Genomic DNA, 21,890 nt, shown 5'->3' with positions numbered 1-21,890 from the left:
GCTTCCAAACTGTGCAATGACAAACAGGTGTATTTCTGCATAGCTTTGCTCTTTCCATAATACTGTGTAGTACTTTGTTTCTAGCCCATATCTCACTCTGAGGAAAAAACAAAACAGGTGAAAACCCTTAGGTCATACAAATAAAGGATGTTGTTTGTATCCATACAAATAAAGGATAATGTTTTGACAGGATGTTGTTGGGCTTCAGGCTATGGGGAATGAATGGTACCTTTTACCACAACTCTAGGCTTCCACAGGAAGGTACAGCAGGCTTGCCTGCAGCAAGGAATCAAGTTGCAGGCAAGTTAGGGCTTTTTCAAAAAGAAATAGAAAATAGAAATCTGTACTTTCTGAACATCAGCTAGTAAGATATTTTCAGTTGGCTTATTAAAGCATGTTTGAACCTGTTTCAGAGAGGCTCATGAAACATCCTCGCCAGAGTGGGGGAAGGCGGTGGTCATTTGATTTTCCCTCAGAGAACTAAGCCTTGTCCCAACAGGATACACTACCCCCTGGAACTGAGGGAAGCCCTGAGCTGCGCAGCTGGGGTCATATCTGTCTGGACCCTGTTCTCAAAGTTCAACAACCTCATTTTCTTTAAATGAAACACTAACCTGCACAAGCCTGTGCTTGCGAGAGGAGTCACATTCAGCTCAGTCCTCGATGGGAGTGGGTGGCAAATGGTGACCACACTTGGCAAAAATTCAGGTCAGAAAAACACCTGCATGTGTGCCTTTTGGAAGACTTAGGTGTCTAACCCATATTGTACTATCATGTCTAGCTTCATTTTTAACAAATTTCAGAGGCCATTTTTATATTTCCAATCTATCACTTACGTGTTTTATTTCTCTATGGGATATACTTCTATCATTAAAGGATAGTTTCATAGCTTCATTAAAAATTATCTCTTATACCCCATGTTCCTTTCTCCAGGCCAGGTGGGAACCCCAAAACACAATTATTGTCAATTAATGATTCCTGGGAATTCAGGAAAAGCTGAGAATAATGTCCCATAGGATCACTTTCTAGGATCAGCATTTAACCACAAGCCTGAATAAATACTCCTTTTGCCACAAGAAAAAAATAATTCACCGGAGAAATCATGTTGCTGATGAAACTGAAAAGAGAGCATAAATCTTCCAGCTGGGGAAATGAGAACAGCTTCCCAGAAAGAGATGAGGCTGAAGGGAATTGTGTTATCATTGTGAGCCATGTTCACAAGACTCAGATTTAGGGTGGGCACAATGATTATCAGCTGACCTTGTATTTGAAAAAGTAAACTAAGGCAAAACTAAACATTTACAGAGGATGCGAAGAAAGAAAGACTTTTTCAAAAAACAAAGTTTTAAAGCCTATTTATCCAAACTTCCAAGTTAATAGTTAGAATTTATAATTAAAATGTGAAATTGTCATTTGAAAAACCAGTATTGATTCTTACAATGTCTTTACCAGCTTTCCCCCACATAATAACTATGTTCTGCTTCCCCACCACACTTACTGTATCTAAACATTTTTCCATGTTACATAGCCTTCAAAATTATCCTTCAATTGGTTGTTTCTAATTTCTCACTATTATAAACAATGCTGCAATGAACACTTTGAGGACTTTAGCTTATTTCAATGTCTGAATCACTTCCTTAGGAAGTGCCTGCATTCTGGAAGTAGAAACAATGGGCTAAATAGTATGTTCATCTTTATGCTCTGGACACAGTTTGCTAGATTGTTTTTCCAGTAGATTATACTTAGTTACCCAGCCATTAGCAATGAATGAGAAGCTTGTTCTCACCAGCTGTGGGCATTAATATGTAAAATTTGTTTATTAACTTAATAGTAGAATAATTTACCTGGAAGCTTTAAAATTTTTAGGATGGCAAGCATGTCCATCTTTATCTCTGCTTTCTGAAACTGCTCTGGGCTTAGACAATTGTTCCCTTTCTCCTTTAAGAGCATTGAATTTGAAAATGTGCAGGAAGAGTGGGATGTTTCCCCCTGTCTTGGGCTGCACCCCAGAGAGGCTAAATCAAAACATCTGAAAGTGGGTTCTGGGTCCCAGGTGACTCCTAGTGCGGCCAAGGCCGAGAACCACTGGCACAGAAGGCAAGACCTTATTTGGCTTTGAAAGGGTGAAATAAGAAAAGAGGTATTGGGGAGATAGAGTCAACAGTTTCCCTTTCAGGGAGTTTGATGGAAGGCAGAGATAAGAAGACAGTTTGAGAAGACAGCAGGGTCAAAGAAAGGGACTTTTAACAATGGAAAGATGACCTGCATGTGTTTGAAGGTAGAGAGAAGGATTCCATGGGAAGGGAGACAAGGATGGAAGGGACAGAGAGAAAGAGGAGGTGAGCAGGGCTGAGGCAGAGAAGCGGGGCAATGACCCCTGAAGAGGGTCAGCATGGGGAAGAGAACATAGTTATTGCTCAGACACATGGGAAGGACAGACTATGGGCCAAAATGATATATAATGAGATTTATTTAAATGTGGATTAGAACTCAAGTGACTGTGGGACCTGGTGGAGAAGTCTAAGCAAGACTGGTGCCTCTGCATCAGGTGTTGGGACTGAAGTCACCGTAGGTCAGCAGGGACTGAAAATTGGATGGGCAATGAAGGAGAGCAAAGACACACTGGAACTCATGAGGACAAGTAGGAGCTGCATGTGTCTCATTGGCTCCATCCTGGAGGATGTGCGTGACCTGCAGAAGCAGCTGTGGCCCTGGTCAGAGCTGCCCATGTACCGGCCTGGGACCTGGAGAACTTGGGGCCCCATATCAGTGAGGTGGGCCAGCAGGTGCCTAACAGCATATGCAAGCTGCCAATGCACCTGGTGCCTGCACCAATCTATGGAGCATAAGAATGGCTGCTGCCTCACTTTTGGTCCCAAATCTCCCAGAAACCAAAGAGAGAAAGGAATTCTGGGAAACTTGGCTTCAATGTGGCTGAGCTGACACCTTACAAAGTCACTGCACACAAACAGTCTCTATGTTCAAAAGTGTTTTAAAGCACTCCTCAGACTCATGCAGAAATCTGGGACACAAAACAGACTGCAGGCAACTTTTGAGTTTTATAAGAGCAGAAACACCAGCCCAAAGTTTACAGTTTGGACCCAAAGTCATATCTTGTGGTTCCACTGGAGCGACAACAGTTAAAACTTAGTTTTTCTGGTCCTACACCTGAGTGAGAACTGAGATGCCTTCTCTCTGCTCACCTAGAGGTGCTAGGGGATCAGAGGCTCCCACAGCCAGCACCTTTGGACACAGTGCCTGGTCTGAGTGATTAACTCTCATGTGGGGGCACCTCAGCTGTGAACTTGAAGACTTGGCAGCATCCTGGATCCTCATAAAGCTCACATATTTGCCGTCCAATGAAGCATGGCTGAAATAACACAATCTCCTTGTCGTAGGTTTGGGGAATGTGGCATCAGCTATCCCCGGGGCTCTGTGGCTTCCGTTCCTCTTCGTGGAGGTGGCCAGCTGAGGAGTCAGGCTGGTTCGGATGGACAGGGTACAATGTCTGCTCTGGCATGTGCCCTGCCTGCTTCCTCTTTAACCTGGCTTCAGACACAAAGGGAATCAATCAACACCTAGATAGAAATTAGACAACTAGGTCTTCCTTCCTGTATTTAAGCTTGGGCAGCCACATTCAGTGCCTCAGAGAGGGTAATGTTTTAGTCAGATTCAGACATCATTTAGTTTTACTGCACATGTGCAATCAAGCTAAACTGGAAAGCAGAACCATTTAACAGGACCTGGGTTGGAAAGATTTTGGAAAACATTCTTGGAAGTAGGTAAGGCTGGCTTCCCAAAGCTTTGCTCAATCTCTCTTTTCTTTCCTCCTCCTCAGTTTCCTCCTCCTTCCTTCCCTTCCCTCCTCTTCTCTGTCCTTTATGCTCATTCCAAAAACACATAACCAAGTGTTTGCTGGGACAGGCCTGTGATAGGAGCTCGGGGCAGTGAGAAGATCCAACCTCTGCCACAAGACAGCAAATTAAAAAGCACAGCATTGTGGTGGAGCAGGTTACAGGGGTGGGTGGATGTCAGGTGAGCTGAATCTTGAATCAAAAGCGAGAATTACCTGGTGGTTCCCTCTGTTCTTTGGTTCCCATTTTTCTGCCCAAATGTCCTCTTTTCTTACCCTTTACTAACTACCAGAGTATCTTTGGGAAGGAATAACCTGCAGCAGGTAGCAAACTTTGACATCACACTTCTTATGCCATCTCTAGCCGCCACCTCCTGGGTGAAGAAATCATCCTCAAATGCCAAATTCTTCTAACTTCCTGACTCTCCAGAGGTACCCAAATTAAGTTCCAAACACCCAGTCATCTGCCCATACCCACTTTTAATTAGAGCCTGTGAGTCCTCTCAGCTGTGTTGACCTGTTAAAATTTCTGCAGTTCTCTTAAACACACAAACATACTTCATTTTCAAGCCTCTTTCCTGTTTTTCACATTTCCCGGCTGCTCTGCTAGATTTTTTTGTTGCCTCTACTTTCACTTATGCCCCATCCACACCACAGCTTGTAAGGTGGTCAGAAACTGTTTTAAACATAATTTGGCTCCCTGCCTGAGAGTTGAATTTATCATCCACTAGTCTCCTGGTATCACACCTGTCCTTCCAGCAGCAACTCTGGTACCCGGCCCAGCTGTGGGCTGAAAGTGTGAGCTGCCAAGGAGTGGGAAGCAGCTGTTAGGGGAGGGCCTTTAGAGTGCTGATGGCACAGTCACTAGATCTGCAAAATCGTACGGAGCGAAGGGTGGGATTGCTCAGAGACTGAAGGCTAAGCTTAAGGAACGTGGAAGTCCTTCAAACTAGGTATAAACAGAGAGCCACTTTTTATGGAATCTTTAGGAGCAGCGTGTCACTATTCTGCACCGTCTTATGGGTGCTGCTGCTGGACGGTTTGAGGGCCTTGGAGGTTGTCATCAGCCTGGTAACCAGCAGACTGCCCTTATGATGCCTAGCATATCAGAAGGGGGGATGTGGTCCATGGACCAGCAGTCTGTGTCACCTGTGAGCTTGTTTGAAATATCAGATCTCAGGCTCCACCCCCCCACCCCCAGCTCTACAGAAGCAGACTGCATTTTAACAAGCTCCCCAGGTGATTTGTATGCACATTACTGTTTGAGATGTTCTGCCATAGAATTTTATGGCTAACAAAGCACTGCCATATAAAATGGTCATCCAAGGGAAGCTGAGGAAACTGAGGATTTGTGGTGAGTGACTTATCTAAGGTCACATGACTGGAACAAAAAATTTCTTACCTTCTAGTAGTTTGGAATTAATTTTACTATATTACTTTGTCTTCTGGAAGCAGTCAAGAGTGAAGAATAGTGGTGTCTCACCTGTGGGGGATTGCCCCCAGGCAAGTTCACTCTGGATTCAGTGATACTGAATAACAAGGAATGTTAGGGGTTGTGAGGAAGTTGGGATTCCTGTGGCCAGGATCCTCACTGAACTTAAACCACTTGATGATGTAACTGGCCTGTTGCTAGGCTACTGCTTCCACACCCATGTAAACTATTATTGCACTATATAGAGAACTCGGCCCAGTGTTCTGCTTGGAGGCAGAGACACTAGTGCTCGACCTACTGCTGGGAGAACAAGTTAGGTAATAAACCCTTTCACTCCAAAGAAATATTATACTGTCATTTCTTTGGTCATGCTGAATCCATAGCAAACTTGCTGGGGTCTGAAACCCATTGGCAAGACAGGGGTAAAAGAGTTTATACCAAACTTTATTCTCATGGTGCCAGGTTGAATGCTGGAATCACATCTCACATCTGTATCTGGAATGTTTGCAATCCGTCTCAGTCTCTGCCTCCAGGCAGAGCACTAGGCAGAGCTCTTTATATAGTAAAGACAAATGGCTCATTGCCAATGGGTGTGTAAGCATTAGCCTATATATAGTCGGCCAATGATGTCATCAGGTAGATTAGGGTCAGGTGAGGATCCTGGCCACAGGAACGCCCCTTTTCCCTACAAGTGATGATGGTTATATTTGTTGAGCTCTCAGCATGTGTCAAGCATGGTTCTGAGCTGTTATTTAATCTCACTGGACCTATGAAGTGAGGACCTTTATTTTTCTCATTTTTCAGCTACTTAAATGGTAGAACACCAGAAGAACTAGAGTATCCCAGACTCTGTTGGTATTAACCACCTGAAAGTTGGATTTTGGATTTCCCAGTAACTAGATTTCCCAGGAAGGAACAAGGGAATGATACAGAGACAGGCAACTGGCTGTGTGGCATGGGACAAGTTACCGTTTCCTCCCCTCAGATTACTCATCTAATAAATGAGATGTAATTAGATGATCTTTAAGGCAATTTCCAGTCTTGAAATTTTAGGATTCCGCATCTTCCAAATTCTCCCTTTGGTATCTAGTGATAATTTGAATTCTGAGCAGCTTTGATTTAGGATCAGAAACTGTTCATTCAGAGCAAGGATGGGGAACAGGGCTTGGAGGCAGAGCCATATTTTATGACTGGGACAGATGGCAAGCCACATCCACAGCCTGCACTCAGCCTGCTGGCCAGCGTCAGCCCAGTCTTCTCTGTGACATCTCGGGAGAATGTCCAATAAGGCTGTCCTACAAAAGGTTCTGAGAATGACTTAAAAACACTCCTTGCAGCTGCACCATCCCCTTCCATATACAGCTGGCAAGAGAATACCTTGAAAGAAGCAAAGGTGGTTGGGCTTGGAGTGTTTCCTACAAACCCCACACCACAGAATGTATCAGAAACACATGGTACTCAACAAGCTTCTCTCAGAATGCACACTGTTTAATAATCTAGGGAATCACTGTTTCTCAAAACAGTTGGGGCTTGTTACCAAATCCAGGACCTCTGAAATCCAGCTTGAAATGTATTGTCAAACACACCACACTCTCCAGGGCCAGATTAATGCATCTTTGCTCCATCTACAGAAGATTATTTTCCAATAATAACATTTGGTAATTGTGACTCAGAACAGGGTCTGATTAAAACTAAGTTTTCAAAGATACCTGACTAATTATGCTGAGTAAACACAGCTTACAACAAATCACAAGGAAGCACTGCTTTAGTCAGAGTGCAAAAGAACACATGCTTGCTGCTTCTATTTTCAGAAAATTAATGAACAATTTCAGTTATGGCAAAACAACCCTGCAGAACAAGGGTCAGTTTGCTCTTTTAATCAAGAAGCTTTGCCAAATATTTACTAAAATAGGGCAGACTCCTTGTAAAAGTATAAATAGTTTTGTTTCTTATTTAAAATAAAAAGGTCCCTAGCACCTTATATGGTCTGATCCTTTGATAGCACTCAAGTGTTTTTATAGTAGGATTTCCATTGTGGTCTCTAGTAGGGAAAAAAGAAACAAGATTGCAGCACGAGGTTAGAGAAAAATAATGCTTCACATAAAAATCTGATAGAAAACTCTACAGAGTAAACTGTGAGTAATGTCTTGAGAGGATAAAGCATATGATAATGTTATACCCAGATTCAGTTTAGACCAAGGTTTCTGTAGTTGGTTGCTTACTCAAGATATATCCCTCCTTCCTCCCAGTTATCTGTCTCTCCATGATATAATGCAGAGGATGGACTTCATGGGAAAATTCTGTTTCAACCAATCATGGGAGTCCCACTGATTCATTTAGGAACAGGCATGTGATCCAGTTCTGTTCAGTGGAAGGGGATACCTTGCTGAGGAGTTTGGGAAAAGATTTCCTTACTCTCAAAAAAGAGGAGTGAGAGGAGACAAATTCTTCTTCCTGTGGATGTTGTTGTGTTTGGATATGATATTTTCAAAGTGGCATCCCTCTTGCTCTTGGACAGGGGATGGGCAGAGAGAGTCACTGAGACATGGGAGAGAGCCCTGTCACATCGCATCTGGAACCCACCTGCCTTTGGGTTTCCTGTTATGTGAAATAATAAATGTCTTTATTGTTTAAGTAAGTTTGGGTTGATGTTTGCAGTATATGCTGCCCAAAGTATCCAAACTCATCTAATATAGCTTTCAGATTAGCACACAGACCAGCCATTCATCTTTTCCATCGCTTTTTCCTGAATACTTCACCTTGCCCATCATGTTGCCAAAAGTCTTCTGAAAGGCTAAAATTTCCCCAAAGGCTGTAGGTTAAATAATAAGCCTAAATGGTGACTTTCTACTGATTACAACTAATTTCATTTTCATTTCTCAAGACAGGGAGATACAAGTGAGACCCTAAATAGTGACTTCTATAATAAAGATAAGATTGAGTCAATAGCATTATTTACAATAGTCAAGATATGGAAACAAACAACAACAAAAAATATATATATGTACATTTACAATGGAATATTACTCAGCCATAAAAATAATGAAAATTTGCCATTTGTGACAAATAAATGGACCAGGACAGTATTATGCTGTGAAATAAGTCAGACAGAGAAAGATAAACACCATATGACTTCACCTGTATGTGGAATCTGAAAAACAAAACAAATGAATAAACAACAGAAACAGACTCATAAATACAGAGGACAAACTGGGGTTGCCAGAGGGGAGGAGAAGGGGGAGATAGGCAAAATAGGTGAAGGGGATTAAGGGATACAAACTTGCAGTTATAAAATAAATAAGTCATGGGGATGAAAAGTACAGCATAAAAAATATAGTCAATAATGTAATATCTTTGTAAGGTGACAGCAATTACACTTATGGTGAACATTTCATAATGCATGTAATTGATGTAATTGTCAAATCACCATGTCATACATTTGAAACCAATATGTCAACTGTAATTCAGAAAAAAGATTGAGTCAATAGTACATGCATTCTAGGACTTGTTGAGTGGATCCATCTACTTTCTCCCATGTATAGCCCTTGTAATGAATTGCTGGGAATGTTAACACAGCCGATGGGGGGTCAGAGTTGATGGTGGAGATCCTAGAACAGCAAATCTTACTGGTTCACTCAGGAGTCAAACCTCTAGCCAGTGCCTCAGAAACAGCTTGAACTACAGACAAGGTTTTCTGTAGTTTTTGAGTCTGTGTATCATATTGCAATATGAACTACAGACAAGGTTTTCTGTCCCAAACCCATGTGAGATCTCAAGGTCAAGTTTTATAAAGAGCTCCTTTGTCCCATATGAAAAGTAAAAATTAACTTGTATTCCCAAATATAGTCTGGTAGTGTTTATACCTTTGTTTGCATGTATGGCAATAATGGGCTTCCAATTTTTCCAAGCAACTTTGATCTCAAATGGTTCCTTCTGCTTAGAGTCAGAGGGTTCACATACAAATACCAGATATGTTCTCTATTTTACATTCAGAATTTCTTTTTCTCCCCTGTTTTTCTTTTTCTTTTTAAACCTTCATTTAAGTTCTTTATACAAATATCTCAAAATAAAATGATGCAGTAAAAAGAGTAAAGGGGGAATTCTAAAAGCATTTTCTGCCTATACCTGATGAGAAAGGGTTGGATTTATCATCCGTAATTACTTGGCTTATTGCTTCAATTTTCTCTTTTGTATGTCTATGAAGACTAATTAAACACTGGCCATCAAATCCCTTGCAGGTGGTAGTTAATGTTCTACCAGCTCTAATAAGGAAAGCCTCAGGGCTTATAACTCCAGGAGGGCGCCTGGCACTTAGATTACAAATTGTAGGAATTGTGGGTAATTTCCAATCAAAACTGAATCTGGAAATATTTTTAACTAGATTCTAGAATCCTAACCATTGCTCCTATCTATATTCACTCAAAATTATAAATGAAATAGAGGTGAATTTTTGTGGGGAACTGAGTGGGAGTTTGTGAGAACCTATTGGCTAAAGAGTAAAACAAATCATAAACCAAATGTCAATTCCATTTCTGTGTTGATGCATCCTTACAATGGCAGGGGCAGCTCTGGTCGTGCTGACATCCCGGCACACATCGTCACTCTCTCCAAAGACTGTAAACTGTGGCGTGAGCCCTGTTGAGAAAGACTTAACTGCTCTATAGAGTTACAGATGCACTGAGAGTCTTTTCATTTCTCCTTCCTCCGGGAAAGGTACAGTGCCTTTCTTGCAGACATTACGGGCAATATGATACACAGACTCAAAAACTACCCTGTAACACACACAGCTTGACCCCAAATTCACAACCTTTGGGACTCTTCCCTTTCATGTGAAACCCGAACACCAGGCTCATGAACTATGTTAACACAGGCCTTTATCCTTTGCATTCATTATAATTAAAACACAACAAGTGACATCTGCCATAGTATCACGGGAGCAGGCTTTGATGATGTGTTCTAGAGCGCACTTCAGTTTGCAAAATGGTTTTCCATATGTTATCTTATGTGAGCCTCTCAGTAATTCTGGTGGGATTTCATAGGCAGGAAAAACAGATGAAATCACAAGGCTCATATTACTTGCCCAAGTTTGGAGGCAGAGCTGGTTCTTGAGCAAATCTTTCTTACTTTAAACCCAGTGCTTCCTCCATGAAACTGTATTGCTTGAAGAAGGTGACACAAGGATGTTATGTGATGGTGAAGAGCACAGTAGATCTGGGTTCAAATTCCAGCTCTGCTACTTACTGGCTCTGTGAACTGGGGGAGTCCCTGAGTCTCAGGGTCCTGCCTTGGTTTTCTGGCCTACAAAATAGAAATCATAGTATGTGCCTCACAGAGTCTGGGGAATGAATGCATTAATGCAGGAAGGACCTGCTATGCGTGCTTAGCACAAAGCACAGTACTTAGCAAGTCCTCAATGAACAACTACTAAAAACAAAGGGGAAATTAGCTTTGTTTGAAAACCTTGAGTACAAATCATATTTCTGTGGCTTTTCACTGTTACTGTTAGTCAAACATGTCCTGTGAGTTCCAGTTTCCTGTCACTCCAAATAAAGGCAACAGAGGCCTTGATATTAAAACCTGGAAGAACCATTCTGCTGACCTCTGTTTTTAGCACGGAGCTCTCTGTTGTGGGGTGTGTGTACCCTAGGTGTGGAGGTGGAGGAGGAGGAAGAAGGGAGTGAAGGACCTGGGTATCAAATTTACCAGCTTTCCCTTCATGTTAACACTCACCCAGCACCCAGCCAAGGAGTTCACAGTGCGGGAGATCAAAATGCAAAGCAGAGTGGTGACATTTGGAAACTGTCAGAGTGCTCTTGGCAATGCACAGCAACACACACAGACAAGGCTACTATTGATTTTAGAGACTTAATGATTCTAGGATGGCAGCAATAAGATTTAGTAGTTAAAATTCCTAAATTTACATCATTTGTTTAAAATACTTTAGGGCACAAACAAGTAGACTGAACTACAATGTTCACATCACCTGGCAGGAATGATATGATGAGAAAGCCAGCACCTAAAAGAGACTGTTTCTTATTACCACGCAAGTGAACTGGATGTTTATACTAGGCAGGGCTTCCTATGTGCCACACAAACCACTGTAACCAAGGCCCAGGAGGTGTGAGGAGTTGCAGAGATTCAGAGTCCTCTCTCTAACACCTTTAAAGTTAAATTGAACAACAATTTGCTAGGATGTGCCACATAACAAGCAAAGAAACAAGAACTAATACAAATTCCTGATCAGGGCCAAAGTGATTCTTGAAGAACAATATTCCTCAGGGTTGTAGTTGGCCAGTGGGGTCACTATACAAGCTCCCAAAATTGTAACTCTTCATATTCACTGCTTAGTTGTTCCCAAGGAGTCCAACACCACTGGGGGTGGAAGGTGGCAGGGATGGTTTCTGTTTGGACCTTCAGATCAAGTCTTTCCTCTCTACACCTAAGGTGGTAGGGGAAGTTCTTTCTGGAAAGACATTTAAGCAGAGACCTGAAGACTGTGAGGTGCAAGCTGGCAGATGTGTGAAGAGTGTTGTAGGCAAAGGGAACAGTAGGTGTAAAGGCCCCAAGACCAAAAAGATACTTGGCATGTTTGAGGAACAGCAAGGAGAAAAACGTAGCTAGAGCAGAGGGAGTAAGAGGGGCAGGGAGAGCTGGGGAGAGGTGCAGGACGTGAAGGCCCTTTGAGGACTTTGCTTTCACTCTAGGGGAAATGGGAAGCCACTGGAGCATCTGAACTGGCTGACATGCTCTGCCTCTGGGTTTAAATGAGCTCTTCTGGCTGCAGCTTCTCTGTCTCTCTTCTTTCTAGGTCTCAGCCAGTTCTCTGGCTGTTAAGTGAAGAATTGATTGAAGAGGCTAAGCCACACTTGTATACCTACCATTCATTGACTTCTATGTGCCAGGCATTTGAAGTACAGAGTTTCTATTTTGTAGAGGAGGAAATTGGTGTTCAGAGAGGTCATACAACTTGGAAAGTTGATAACAGGTTTTCCAACTTAGGTTTCTGATTTTAACCAATATGCCCTACTACCTCTCCTGATAGAACCACTAAGCTTCACAGCATAAATACTATGGGTAGAATTAAACATAAATATTAATGACTTAATAAAGTTAAAGGGCTTGGGTTCATGATCTGTGGGCAAAGGTTGAAGCAAACACATGCATGCTGGAACCTTGAAGCTTCAGCTTCATGGCCTTTGGTTTGTGATTGAATCAACTCCTTCTTCCATACTTGATGGTGAGTCATGTAAACCCAAACTCACAGCCCTAAAAAGCCACCTAACCACAGAGAATTTAATTTATACCTATGGTTTCAGACTACCTTCTTGCTTTCCTTTAGCTGTATCTGACCACAGCTGCATCCTGCTCTATTAACCACGACTCAAAGTTGCTTCAAACTTGTCTTTCTTTTTACGGAATCATCTCCATACTGTATAGCACACTGAGATTGGAAATTAAATTCTCTGCTTGGTTAGAATTACCCCTCTCTGTTATCCAGGAAGTTGAATAGAACCCAATTCCATCACATTCCCCCTAATCTAAGAAGATCCTGTCTCATTAACATGTCAGATGATAGGCTGAGCCTTCTAGATCTACCTTTTTTAAACAGTGTTTTTGTAGGTAGCCTTAGTTAGCCAACAGCTGTCTAGTAGAAAGGCATGGAATGCGAGTTAATTGCTGCTGTTGTTTTTAAAGTTACAATCATTAATTGGTAGCTTCTTGGGTAACAGAAAAACAATAGGATGTATTCTCTATTACTAATGCAGTAAAATTAAATTATCAGTCACTCTATGACCCCTAGTCTACTCCTGCAAATTTATAACCAAATACACTGCAGACATTTATATGCTTAACATAGTTGTCAATTTAGAGTTTATGTTTTCCTAACAGCTGGGCTGTGAGCAACTGTTTTTTGGTTTGTTTGTTTGTTTTTTGAATGTACGGGAAAAAAAGGTTGAGGAAGGAGGGAGTAGCGACCAAAACTAACTTTAGACCAGCTGTGTTTCTTCTTCAAGAGGGACCACTGAGGAGGTGATGGTTTGTTTAATCTCAGAAATGTAAACTGAGGGAAGCCTGTCACTATTAAGTTAGAATTTAAGCACTAATTAAGTCTGATGCCATGTAATAGAGATTTAAATTTAGCAAATATTGATCCCAAACAGCTCTACTTTCTTTACATGTCTCAAATTAATCTTAATGGAAACCAACATGCACGGGTTCTTTTTAAAGTAAAATTCACTCATATCTGTATTCTAAGAGAAATGAGATTGGAAACCACAGGGATTACATTTCCCAGGAATGTATATTAAAGACCACAGCCTTGGAGTGGTGCTATCTGTGTTTCTGCAGTCTTGCTTGCAGCCCGTCAGTTCACACAGACCAGCAGCAGCAGATCACTAAGGAATCCTGGGCAAGATGACACACACACACACACACACACTCTCTCTCTCTCTGTCTCTCTCTCTGTCTCTCTCTCTCTTATATAAACTGACCCAAAGTGTCACAGACTCCAAGTTTTTAAGATCTACTTTGTAAAGTTGGTTGCATAACTAGAAGAGTGTGTTAAAAATATTTGAAAAAAAATTATAATTAATCTACCAGCAACTACATCTCCCATTTCAGTCCACCTCTGTGATGGCTAACTGAAAATCCAGATCGCCTTTGAGGGCATGGAGAAATAAACAGTTCCTGATACTTCACAGAAGAGGAATTTATTTAATGCTGCTAAGGGAGTTTGTGATTGTCCAGTTTACTTTGAGACCATCTTTGTCATTTAAAAAAATACATACTTGTCAAATGAGTTAACCTTCTGCTTTTGTTTTTATTAAAAGATGATATGCTTGTTTTATCTTTGTAAGGTTTTATTATTTTTTAAAAACAGTTGGCACCAGAAAGGCAAAAAATGAAACAAAAGAAAAACCTCACTTAAAATAGATAAATGATTTTCCCAAGAGGAGAATTTTGTCACACTGAATTGGTGCATAGACCAGGAAATATTATGGTAATGGAATGTCTGACACCTTAGATTTTGTATCAGAATCCAAGACCTGGAAAGGATCATCCACCTCTTCTGAGCAGGGCTATCCCTGGAAAACATTGGCATTTTTCTTAACAGTTTGATAACTGAAATAGAAACCAAGAAAAAACTCACTGAGCTATCTGTTTTGCAGGTGAGAGGACTAAGTTTCTTCTGTGAACCCCCTGAACAAGTGATAGCCTAGAATACATCGAGGATGTTTGTTGGAATCAACAAGAATCAGCTATGGATGGGATGTGGAGGGAAAGGAAAAGGGATCAGGGATGACGTGTATGTTTTTGATTTGAGCATTGGGGTGGAGCATGATGTCATTCCCTGAGATGGTGAAGACCGGGAGAGGGCAGGTTGATGGGTGGTAGAGCACAGGGTTCTGCTGTGGCTGATGTCTCAGAAGCCTGGTAACCATCCAAGTGGAGATGTCCAATAAGCAGCTGAATATATGAATCTGGAAGCTCAAGGGAGCTCATGCCTGGAAATAAAAAATGGAGAGGATCTGGATGGAAAGAAGTAGGAAGTTCAGGACTGATCTCTGTGCAGGGAGAAGATCTAGTAGTAAACACTGTGTTGGAAAATTCATAATTTTGAACTCCTCTACTGAGTATCTTTATTACTTTGTTTAGAGCTGTAAATTCCTAGGACAGTAAACACACATTTTCAAACATATGGTTCAAATATATGAACAAAAGTATATTCCAGGTGAAATGTTGATGAATTTTGGGTTAATTGCTTTAGAATAATTTTTTAATCATTGCAGCTCAAGATTTGACTATATTTATATTTTCATATTCAGTAGAAACTAGTTCAGTGAATTTGACAAGTATTTAATAAATAGATTTAGAATCATACATTCAGGACTTAAATGCTAGTTACAGCACTTAATTGACTGTGCAATTGTAGACAAATAAATTAGGGTCTGAACTTTGGGTTCCTGAGGCATAAAGTATCATTGGGAGGGTTAAGTGAGACAATTTAAGGTAAAATACATGGAGCAATTCCTAGCACACACTAAGAGTTCAGTAAGAGGAAGCTATTATTATTTAGGTAAGGCATGTATGTTCTCCCTGGACCTTTCAATCTGGTGAGAGAAGACAGACAACCAGGAAATGCCAGCAAGAAGTTTCCAGAGGGAGAAGATTTGATATGAGCAGGGACCTCAACAGTTCTGTTCCCTTCCTGTCAACAGGAGTGAGAAGGATGGTTCCAGCCTCCCCCTGTTCTCCTGGGTGGGTTGAAGCTGGATGGCAACCCATTCCAGCCCTTGGAGAACTGTTTCTGGCCACCCAGGAGACACTGACTTGTCAGGACCTGTAAGAGCAAGTGGCTGGCAGCCTTGGGCCCTAATTTCCCTTTGGGTGCATCTGCCTTCCCCACTGCCCTCCTCTTACCAGACAGTCTCCTCCCAACCCGAACCTTACTCTGCCCCTCACAGAGTCACACTTGGTTTCCTGACATGCTGCTGTGTCCCTAATTAGCAGTTTCAGTTCCCTCTCTGGCCTGGGGTTTCCCCTAAACAAAGGTTGTGGCATCCAGAGGACATGTCCTAGGTCCAGGTTCTGCTGCTGGGTCAGAGTGCTTCCAGCTGTGTCCGGAGATGCTGAGCTCAAATGCAGGTTGTTGGGGAACCTGGCTAGAGCCTGTTTGCATGACCCACTATGGTCTGAGGTGCTGTCTGTACTTCTGCAGGCATAACTTCTATTCCCTCGGAGGCATGGGACTATTTGTCCCTGGTGGGTATGGTTTCTTGGCTCACTGTTTTAATTCACTATGCATCCTGAAATGTTTCCCTCTTCTGTTCATCATATCACAGCAGCTTCAGTAGCCAAAGGATGCAATTTAAGTGGGAAATGAGATGGACTTCCTGCCTTAGACTTGCCATACTGAAAGCCAGGCCAGCTTTAAAGGCAAAAGGCAAAATTTGGTGTGATGCATGGCATGTAGCTCATACTGGCTCAGTTTGGGTGTCTTGGGTCCCAAGGCACAGGTGATCTGTGCCTCCAGGGATTTACGGGCTTGAAGAAGGAGCAACAACAAAAATCTATGAATGTAAAATGCTGGTCAACAGTGTCTCATAACTTTGTTTAAAACAGTAAATATTCTGTAAAATAACAGTTTATGAAATGTTCTTTTTAAATGATTACCTTTGAATTGACTACCTCAGTGTTTCAATCTAATAATAATTCTCAGGCTTGCAGAGTTTCTTTTCACTTCTTGCTCTGATCTTCCTAGTTTCTACTCCGGGCTTGAAAATCAGCAATTAGGCATCATCTCTGTGTGCCAAGGAAATAGGGTAAAGCCTTGCTTCCTCCCACCAGACAGGAGCCACCAAAGATCTTGCTAGGTGGTTAGAGCTCAGTGAGATTTACCTAATGTGGGTTTACCTCAAAGGTAGGTTTAAGCTTTGAGACTTATTCTTGTTCACACCTCTCCTGAGGCCCAGTACCTGATTTTGTATTTGTATTTTCGTATTCATTTGCTTTCAAAGGGCCAGAAATTATATGGCTTGAGGCCTCACCAAACCTGACTCTACACCTGGGGTGAGTGAACTCCCTCCAGGGCCAGTCAGAGGACATCTTTGGGCTCATGCTGGGCACAGTCTCCTTACCAACTGACCAAGGGCAGTGTTAGAAGAAAGGTCCTGAAGTGCAGGTTACCTTTGGAGAAATTTGCATGATGCAAAACAACAGACATTTACATCCATCCCTGAGTACCAAATGGAGATGGCTTTTGATGGATTGTTGGAAAAACAAATGCACATAAAATGTAGGCTGTGAGGTAGGTCTGAATACCTCTCTGGTCACCTAAAGTTGCCTCCCAAGTCTCCCAGGCTAGGCCACATGTGACCCAGATCCTCTTCACTTGGGAAGCTTCTGTTTGCGGTTCCTCATTCTCTTTACATCCCATTTGGGGTTCTTGTTTTTGCTGTAGATTTTGTGGTTTCTAGTTAATCCTAGCTGTTTCCCCGGGACTCTGGCCAAGTTCCTAGATCCATCTTACCTTCGTGGAGGGCAGGGAATGTAAATAGTAATAGATTTCAAACAACATTGTAAATGCTTTATGAACTGTGTGTTACAGGAAGTAGCTGAACTGTATAAAATTGGAATTAAATCTATATGTTTACAGAAATGTCCTGCTTTCTAAGTACAGCCTTTGTGATGCAGAGCTTTGGGTACAAGGCTCAGAACCAGGGGCTCAGGGACATCTCAGACAGCGTCCCGTCAGTGTCTGAGACATCTTCCCATTTTCTCCATGACACTTTGCAGTGACTCTTCTTGTGGGGCATACAGCTTCTTTACTGAGTCTGTAATGCATTCCTTGTCAAATACCCCTCACATGCGCCCGTCACATGAGCAGGAAATGCCCCTCCCTCTAAGGGGAAAATGGTGCTGTCAACACTCCTCCTCAGAGGGCACATGTTTAGTGAGTGATAGTGATGAGCTCCACCAGCTGTCAGGGTCTCCACCCCCTCCACCAACAAGCCAGCTGGAAACACATCTCCGTGTCACTATTACCAAAGCAGGAGAAAGCAGCTTCCTTTCTTCCTCCCTCCATCCTTCTTTTCTCCTTCCCTCTGCCCTTCCTCTCCCTCCCTCCTTTTTTGCCTTTCTTCCTTCTTTCCTGGGGCTCTCCTGAGTGTCTACTCTCATTTCCTCTTCTTGACTTTGTTCATTCAATCACTATTGGCTCCCCAGACATTATATAAAGTAAAAGAAGACTTTATACACATACACATCAAAGGAGTAATAGGAGAGGGAGGTAGCTTAGAATGGGCGAAAAGAAGTCAGACCATCCTAGTTTTGAATCCTGACTTAGACAGGTGGGATTTCGCTTAACTCCTCTGAACTTCTGTTCCTTCCTCAGTTGCGTTATGGATATAAGAACCTTGCAAGGGTATCACAATATAAATTGGTCATGGGCATAGTAGTACAGCATGGAGAATACAGTTAATAACTCTATATCTTACTACATTTACAGATAGTAACTGCTCTAGACGCGGTGAGGATTTAATAATATGGATAACTCTTGAACCACTGTGTTGTATATTTTAAACAAATGTAAGATTGTATATCAATGATACTTTAATAAAAATTTTTAAAAAAGAACCTTGCAAGGGCAATATAAGAATTCAAATTTGTATAATAGGTACCCTGTAAGTGGTACACATTATTATTTGTATGACTTGCATAACAAAGTTCACAGTAGTCCCTGTAGGCTTTAAGAAGGAAATACCCAGAAACGAGTTATATCATCTGGGTTTCTGGATGGTTACAAACTGGTAGGAAATAGGTGAATCAGTAATTCAGAAATTGGCATGAAGCAATGGGAGTTTTGACTCAGAGATCATGTTGAACTGGTCTTGGCTCATAACTCACTGAAGACCAACCTAATGAAGTTCATTCGTTGGGAGCCAAATTAATGAACTAGGACTGAAATAGGAAATGGTTGGGCATCTCACATAGATGAGTGTCATTCTCCACTGGGCTTGTGGGTGCTGAGCATACAGATGCAGGGTTCCAGGATGTTCTGTCAATGGAGTAGGCACACTCTGACCCAAAGGACACCAAGAATCCTACCCTGTCCTAAAGTGTTTTCCCTGCAGTTGGTACCAACCTTATGATCCTGGCACTGTGTCTTCAGAAATGTTACAGCAGGAAACTTCCCAGCATCCTTTAGTACCTCTAATTTTTTTAAATTGACATATAATTGCCATATAACATTATAATTGTTTCAGGTATACAACATAATGATTCATTATTTGTATATATTGTGAAGTGATCACCACCTAAAATCTTGATACTTGCCATCCTTGAATCTAGGCTGTCCCATACTTACCCATTTTTTACCAACCTGTCTGCCATCAAAATGTTTATCTCTGCATTCCATTTGCTCTCAGCTCACTGTAAATAACACGAAGCAACTTAGCAAAGCAATCCCTGTGAAGGGATTAATGACTGATAATAAGGATAACAGCACTAACAAGCACTTACTGTGTACAAGGAATTTTGCAGAATATATTATTTCTAATCTATAGAAATGATAATTCTACATGGTAGTGTTTTTCTTTTATACTGTCATAGATGAGGAAATTAAGGCTCAAACAGGCAATTAATTTGGGCAAGGTTGCCCATCTGGTACACAGTAGGACCAGGATTTGAATTGAGATTTGCCTGTGAATGTTTTTGGAACATTCACATCCATATTGGCTAAAAGCAAGGCTGCATGGGGATGGTGTGAATACCTGAATGACCATCAGTGTAGTTACGAAGGGAGGGGAAACTGATGAGTGTTGGGGGGGAAGCATAATGGCCACTGTGGCTCTGTAACCAACCTTCATGGCCTGTGCCTTACAGGACAATTGTTACTCCTTTGGGGAAAATTTCCCCACCTCCTTGTTGAAGCTAAAGGGTGGCTAGTACTCCATCAAGAACAGGCCAACGTGATGATAAGCAAAGGGGTCTGATTATGGGGCCTTAACAGGGGCAGCAGCTGTTCCAGAAAAGATGTTGCAGTGAGAGAGGCAAGCCACTTGGTCCTCAAGGAGTGGCGGGAGGAGCACTCCCGGAGCTATCCTGGGCGCTGTGTGCCCATCAGGGGGCCTGCTGAGTCTGATTCCCAGCAATTAAGTTGGGACTGCTGGCTGGGTCTCCTGTGTTGGTGGTGCCTATACCATTTGGTTTACTGAACCAGGCAAGAGGCTCCCGGGGACTCCAGGGTAGGGTATGATATAGCCTGGGGGTCAGAGGGAGGTGCCAGTGTTGGACAGCTTAGGTCAGATCCTGAATCTGTTACTCAAGAGGAGTGTTGAATTGATTTAGTTGATAAGCCCTTCTCACCCCCAATTTCTTCATCTTTCAAATGTGAATAATTGTACCTATACTTCTTCTGGGAATTCTGAGGTTTAATATAGGAAAATAATAGGATTGAATATAAAAAATACCCAATAAATGTAAACTTTTAATATGATTTTGGTTTCTTCTTATCGTGGTTCTCAAGTTGGGGCAATTTTGTCCCCACCCCTGCTCCCCTCACCTCCAGCAGACATTTGGAAATGTCAGGAGACAGTTTTGGCTGTCACACCTGGGGGAGTAAATTCTACTGGCATCTAGTGGGAAGAGGCCTGGGAAGCTGATGAACATCCTGCAGTGCACAGCACAGGCCCCCAGAACAGACTTGTCTAGCCCCAAATGGTAACAGTGTGGAGGTTCATAAGAAACAAACCATGTGGATCTTTCATTGTTTACCAAGAAGTTGGTGAGATGCTTGATCTGCCATGAGATTGGGAAGGCCTGGGTTCCAGAGCTCAGCAAACAGCCTCTTTGGGATGGGTGAGTGGAGCTGAGGGCCACATGATTTCGTGATTCTCAAACACCTCTTTCAGGACTGGTTAATTGGTTGCATGTATTATCAAGCCATACTTGACCATTTTGACCCCTGTACTTTTTGTCTTTCTTTGCAGAGAAGATCACTGGCATTCTTAAGAATAGTGAATAGCAAGGAGGAAATAAAACAGGCCATCTCTGTTCCTGAGGTTCGGCAGCACTCCTGGCCTTTCTACAGGTCCCCTGCCAATGATGGTTTTACCTGTTACACCTGCAGAAGATTTTATAAAGTCTGGTATTTGCATGGCATTGTTCAAGACAGTCCCTCCACCAGGAATTCTGCTCTGTTCTCCTGTGCCTCCTGGGCCCCATCCCAGTCTCTTGACTATTGAAATTGGGAATTTTATTGTTCTTTTAAGGTCTGCTTCATACTGTACTTCCTGCAGCTTCACTAGTGTAGTTGGAAATTGTCTCTCCCTCCTCTGAACAACTCAGTCATAGTCTAATCACACCCTGACCTAAATTGAATTTGCCTGATAGCTTTTCAAAGCAAAGACTTTTTCTTGCTACATCTTTGAAGTTTCTAATGCTCAGGATCGGCACGTGTTTGAGTGAATAGCTAGCCATATGGATCCCACAGGAATGCTCCCTCACTGCCAGCCAAATGCAAGTCAAGTGCAAGCCCAGAGAGAACTGTGTCCAGGCTCAGGCTTCTGCTGTGCATTCCCATAGTACCACATCTCTCTCTGATGAAGCTGTTTTCTGTTGATTCCTTGGGAAAACATTCCAGGCATGTACAGTAAAGGTCACCACTGTGGGCAGGGGACTGTCCAGCTGAATTTATGTTTCTACCCTCAAGGACCATGGAGCTGAACTGCAAAAAAGGGTGAAGCCCAGAAATAAGAGGAGATTGTAGTGTGAATGCCAGCAATTTAGAGCATTGGTTCCCCTGGCCCTGATGCAGCCAAAGGGCACTGCCCACTCTCTATAGGACTGTTGTTAACAGCCCAAAGGGTGTCATATTAGTGTCAAAGCAAAGTTCACATTTCCATGGAAGGCACAGAGGCCAAGGGAAAGGTCAGGCGCGTCTGTGGGGCTTTTGTCTGGTGGTTCTTTGTTCAAACCCACATGTGGGCCTATCTTGATCTTGCACACATCTGCATGTGTTTCTGGGTGGATGAGAATGCTCTGCAGCTGGACCCTGAGTAATGATTCCGGCCTTCGACGGGCTCCACAGAGGAGCAGTTTAGA

The 21,890-nt window shown here is 42.3% G+C and overlaps 1 long non-coding RNA gene across 1 annotated transcript in view; it reads left to right on the top strand.

The window, feature by feature from the left end:
• Window positions 1-20,939, top strand: part of LOC140848706 (uncharacterized) — a 41,358-nt gene extending 20,419 nt beyond the window's left edge. The window contains exon 3 of the long non-coding RNA XR_012129813.1: window positions 20,777-20,939. This is a non-coding gene — a long non-coding RNA (uncharacterized lncRNA). The remainder of the gene's footprint in view (window positions 1-20,776) is intronic.
• Window positions 20,940-21,890: the final 951 nt, after the last annotated feature.

This window comes from Manis javanica, chromosome 4 (genome assembly GCF_040802235.1).
Source record: "Manis javanica isolate MJ-LG chromosome 4, MJ_LKY, whole genome shotgun sequence".
Classification (NCBI taxonomy): Eukaryota; Metazoa; Chordata; class Mammalia; order Pholidota; family Manidae; genus Manis; species Manis javanica.
Note: the sequence above shows the minus strand (reverse complement) of the source record. Positions and strands in the feature narration are given on the sequence as shown.